This window comes from Coptis chinensis, chromosome 4, assembly GCF_015680905.1.
Source record: "Coptis chinensis isolate HL-2020 chromosome 4, ASM1568090v1, whole genome shotgun sequence".
Lineage (NCBI taxonomy): Eukaryota > Viridiplantae > Streptophyta > Magnoliopsida > Ranunculales > Ranunculaceae > Coptis > Coptis chinensis.
Genome location: NC_141459.1, coordinates 92,251,023 through 92,257,057, shown reverse-complemented (window position 1 = coordinate 92,257,057; position 6,035 = coordinate 92,251,023). Strand labels below are relative to the sequence as shown.

Genomic DNA, 6,035 nt, shown 5'->3' with positions numbered 1-6,035 from the left:
CCAGGCTGCTAAAAAACATCACACAAAATGTACATGACATGTCTACAATGTCAGTATTTGAAGCATGGGAAAATGCATGCCGATATTTGAAGCTTGAGAAATGTCTGCAATGTGTTGTATGCATGATCTCCAAATGCATCGAGTATGTGCTTATTTCTTAGAGGATATTGATAAGAGCCCAAAACTGTAGTTTTAACCCCTTAATAGTATTACATTTAGGACAATTATATTTATAATAAGAGTAAATTTGTGTAAACCCCCCACTTTTGTCACCATTTTATAATAAGGGAGGGGTTCTAGGGACATATTTTATCTTGACATGTAAACAAACTCAAAATCGTTAGGGCACTTATAAGTTTTGGATTAGGCTAATATTTTGTAGATATGATCTCCTAACTATTCTAAACATTGTCACAAATAATAAAAAAAATCAAAAATTTCTAAACTTGCTAAATATAGTATAAAAAATGGTGAAAATGAACGGTCTACAATTAGCCAAATTTTGTAAATTGTTAACTGCATTTGGCAAGTTTGAATTTTTTGATTTTTTTTATTATTTGTGACAATGTTTAGAATAGTTATGAGATCATATCTACAAAATATTAGCCTAATCCGAAACTTATAAATGCCCTAACAATTTTGAGTTTGTTTACGTGTCAAGATAAAATATGTCCCTAGAACCCCTCCGTTATAATAAACCCCACATTTGTAAACATCATGATTTCCCCCCGCTCCGTCTGAGTTCCATCCCAATTCCATTGGTATTTCACCTAATACCAAAAGTACCCCTAAAACAGACAATTTAAAGACTAAAACTTGAAAAATTAAAAACAAAAGAGTAGGTAGCTACTTCGGTAAATGTCAGAGAGAACCACCGGATCAAATATTGATGGTGCACAGAGAGTAATTTCCTTCAGAATATTTGAACCATCCATCATCCTAATTTTCATCTCATAAAAAAAAATCAGGCACGAGAATTTTCATCACACATGATCACATCAATCTGCAAATTATGATCTGACGGACTCAAATGAATCTTCCTCTAAAACCTTAACCCGCAAAGTAATCCCAAACCATCACATAACAATCTCTATTTATTTCCCGCCACCAAATCTCTAATCACCCCACCATTCCAGTCTTTAAGAACCGTCGATGTTGTTGACCCACGAACACGATGAACCCGTTTCCCCAGATTCTTCTCCAATAGAACAACTAGTATTCTCACAAGAATTCTCATCACTAGACAATTTCCTTCGAGCTTTATGATGCTTCCCATTATTCTCACCCATCAAATCACGATACCCAATTGCAGATACACCATTAGGCAAATTAGAAAAATCTGAAGCGTTGATTACCATCGAATTGATGTTAAGAACACGATGAAATCTACTAGAAGGACGATGGAGTTGTAGAGCAGAGAAAGAGGGCTCACCGATATTTCAACTAAAAAGGAGCAATAAGAATCCATTCTCAGTATCGCACTGAAGCTATAGCCTCATAGGCTCATAGGTAGTGCAAAAGCTTTATGCATTGTGTTATGAAATGCACATTGTTTTGTCTGTTATCCCACATTAGCCCTCCACGCACTACTAAAAATATGATTTTTTGCCCCAACCAGTTGTGGTAGCTAAAAGTCCAAAATTTGTGGCTAAATGTGTTTTGCCACGGGAAAACTTTTAGCCACCCTCGAGGCAAAACAAGGTGTGGAAAGAAGTTTGTTGCCACCACTTTTGCCACCGCTGCAAAAAAGTAAACATTTAGCCGCGACCATGTCGTGGCAAGACATTGTTTTATATTTGAATTAGTTTTATTTTTTTTTAAATAAATAAATTTTTTTGGCATGGGCATGGCCGTTGCCAAAAGTATTTTATTGCCACAATCGTGGCAACAAATGTTTTTCTAGACCATACTTTTGGTTCTTTTTTTGCAACAATTGGCCGCGGCAAAAAGTGTGTTTTTTTTTGAATTTTTTGATTATATATATATATATAATTTGTGTACTAAAACCACATAAAACTAACCAAAAAAATATATAAGATACTCCAACATAATTGTAACAAGAAACATACTTTTAATTAAATCAACTATTTCTTTGCCGAGTACAAAATGCCATTGGATCAATGAATAACTTGGTACAAAGAAAAAGAAAATACTAAGAAACAAGCTTTAGTTCTTCATATGTTGTCTAATCTTTTGCACACCCACTTCTTCATATGGCTTGCACGTTTCAAGTCATCCAAAACTCAAATCCCAAATGAGAGTCACCTCTTATCTTTTTTTACACTGCAACAAGTGAAAATATAGTGGTGTAAGTTTTAGAACCACATTCGAAAAACCAATTCAGCAGCAAGAAAATATCAAATGATCTTGAGGTACATGTGCTTTAGACATAATGCAGTAAATAAAGTTCTAAAATATGATGCTTCATGCTATATATATATAACAAGGTCAAAATCTATGCCCTGAAGTTTATCAAGTCGGACCACAATCATTTGTCAATTACTTACCACAACTGTATGTATCTATACCAAGCTAAATTAGCTTAGAAGGACCATTGAAAGCTAGCCCCTATTCGCTTAATCACTTCATCATCACATCCGACATAACTATGACCTAGCAACACTTTGATTGGAAAAGCTTACTTAACCCAAATATATATAGGAGTAATTAATAGAAAGCAAAAGCAATAGCAAACTAAGCATTTCAATGAATTTGTACCTTATACCTAATTGCATAACACCCACTACTGAGCTCAAGTGTGTAAAGACCACTCTTAAAAAATGATTTTCAAATAGCTTGAACTAATAAAATTGTCTGAAACATATGAACTAACCATATATAGATTATTATGGAGAAATAAGACAAGCATAGTACACCAAGTGTGGTCATAATTTTTATGGCTGGTAAACCTAACTACTTACCAGTTACCACTTCTTGGGATTTTCAAAGATAATAGATTCAGTTTCAATCACAAAGTACATAATGGCATAATGCATCTTGTAATTGCAGATTTACAGGAAACGAAACAAGATGATGTAATAACCAAATCATAGTTGTTAATATTGTACGATACGCAATAAGTAACGGTCAATGCGCACCATATTATGAGATGCATCTAGAAGTTCAAAAAATATGATAAATCAAGTTTTTAAACAATTACGAGTTTACCTAGAAGTGATAATAATCCCAATTATTATCAATCACAAGATAATACCTTGATACTCCTTCAAGGTATCCATCCTGTGCCATTTTATCAATAAGTTTTCGCACTATTGTCTGGCTAGCTTCTCCATCTAGCTTTGTTACAGTCACATAATCCATAGGTAGATCATGATACAAGGCCTGCATTACAATTTGGACATTTAAATCATAGCATGTACATAACAATCTTGACAATTTAATAATAGATATGTATATGTTGAACAGTGTAAATATGGAGTCCTGGTTCGTGAGTGACAAGTCGAATTTATTGGCAAGGAACCTCCAGATTTACCTTGGCCAATGTTCAAAAGTGGAAACAATTACCAAACTTACCTTCATGTACATGTATTCTTCATCAGTCCTTTTATGAGCTGTGTCATCAAGTGTTTCCTCTGCATCCATCTATTTCTTCACACCGTTTAAGTGTGACTCAAATCCCTGAAAAGGATATCATAAACGAGGATCACAAGTTTTCAAGGTAAAAACACAATTAGAACACATAATAATACCGTGAAAAGAAATAAACCTTTTTGTTGCAATGGTGTACATGCCCCTTCCAGCTCTAGACAATACCCCTTCATCTACCAATTTGCCCATGAGTTATGCAAAAAAAGTCGAAATAAAAAGTTCCAGAGAAGACCCATTTCATGAGGGTAAACTTGATAACCCAAAACATCAAGTATCTTCTTCCTTTGTTATGTATACTTTCTCCATTTACGTTCAGTCGAAGTCTGCAAAATTCAAAAAAGAAGTCAATAATATCTGATAGTGCTACTATTGCAAATTATTTAGGCACTAAAAAGGGCGCATGTTCTCCCTCTTTTTTCAGTATACCAGTTTTACTGGTAAAGGCAAGTAAATATATTTAAAGTATATATAAGGACCCCGAAGTTTAAGCCCCAAGACGATCCATACACACCGCCCAGCTAGACCTGACTCACTAAATCATCCAACTTACTCTTATGGATTAAAAAAATGACAAGACCAGTGATATCTAATTGAAAATTCAGTCTATTATTGAATAAGGGCTTCAAGGGAAAAAAAATTGTTGGTCTACATGAAATCTATGATGCAAATTAACAATTTCCACAGCACATAAATACTAATTTAGATTCTCTATGATTTTTCGACTAAACTCTAACGAGCAACCAAATGTTGATGGACTTATGATTTAGGTCCTACCAAATGACACAATGACATGAAAGTTGAACTGGAAGTCAAGTAGCTACTTCATATCTCAACTCAAACAGTCATGACAAGCAAGTGGAGATTGGCACTCTTCAGGATTAATATGTGCACACACACAAAAAGACAAAAAGGGAAGGAAAATAAAAATCAAAGGCTGGTGACTATATCTTTACCATTGAGATGTCTGGGAAATTTGAAAGAACATTAGTAAGTTCAACAATGTCAATGTGGCGGGAAGTAATCCAGTTTGTAACTGGCGGGAGCTAACTGTTGTGTGTCCTTAGCATCTTGTGTATCATCTGACAACAGAAAAGCACAGATCCATAACATATTTAATAGCACATTTTGACACCTTAGTTTCTACCGAAGGAAGATTACACATAACAAACTAAACGAATACAGAGAGGAGAACTGATCAAATAGTTTCTTGATCATAACCAAATTCTTACCTTAGTCAACCATGTCATTGTCTTTAGAGGAGCGCTCTTTACATGCAGGAGAATTATTAATTTCACTCTACACTGAAAATCTACAGTAGGACGGAAAGAAAGGAAGGCTAGAAGCGAAATGAAAGATCATACCTACTGGAGCCACTATGTACTGGCTTCCAGACAAGTGGTTAACCTGAGAAGAAAGCTAAAGCTTTAAACTTAAAGCCAAAACTTTTACCCAAAAATAATATAGATTAGATTAGAAACTCATATGTATACACTATTCAAATCAAATTTATCTAAAAATCAGGTCAAATGTCATTACAGATCTACATACATAATTAAAAAATGAACGATATAAGAAAGTTACTCCATTTTTCTACTTGATTTAGATTCGGAGTAATGAACAGTTTCTAACAAATCACAAAAGAATTTCTTCTAACAATTTCTAACAAAATGTCAGCAAGAATAAAAACGAGACAAGAAGGTGATTGATTACCTGCAGGTGAAGAAGAAGGAGTGATAAAGTTCAATGAAGCTGCGAAGGAGACAGAAACCAGTGAAGAAGAAGGGCAGCTGAAGTTATTTGAGAAGTTTCAGGATTCAATTTTCACCAAAATAAAAGGTTGGAAAAAGGGAAAACAACCGCGATAACTAATAGAGTGCTTAACTAATATCTATTTTCTACTTGTTTTTTAAGAAAATAATTATTAAAACCCTTTTGTCACTGTGGTCGCAAAACACACACTTAAAGCTGCGCCCAAATCTTGTTTGTTGCAAAAGGTCTAACTTAAAGCCACGGTCTAACTAAAACGGTTGCCAAAAGTACACCTTTTGCCACGGAAGATGAAAGTCACGGCAAAAAGGTACTTCTTGCCACCAATCCTACCTGTCGCGACAACAACTATATCCAGCAACTAAAACTATGGCCGCAACAAAAAATTTGGACGCTAAAAGTCACATTTTTGGTAGTGACGTCGGTCTCCAATTGTTGGCTGCGAATAAAGAAAACAATAAAGAGACAAGGATAGCAGTAACAGGGAACAACCAAGGCATAGATTAGGTTGTCCTTAAGGAAAGATTTCGCCCCTTCTAGTGGTGCAGAAAGGCAACAGTGGCGTCTTCCTCACAGAATACAATGGTTTAGCAGGCTAACTTGCACTCAAACATGTTGCTCTCTAGAATAGCAGTATAACTCTCTCTGGTGGCTAATAG

At 34.9% G+C, this 6,035-nt stretch overlaps 1 pseudogene; it reads right to left on the bottom strand.

The window, feature by feature from the left end:
• Positions 1 to 434: 434 nt before the first annotated feature.
• On the bottom strand, positions 435 to 3,603 carry LOC147505671 (uncharacterized; annotated as a pseudogene).
• Positions 3,604 to 6,035: the final 2,432 nt, after the last annotated feature.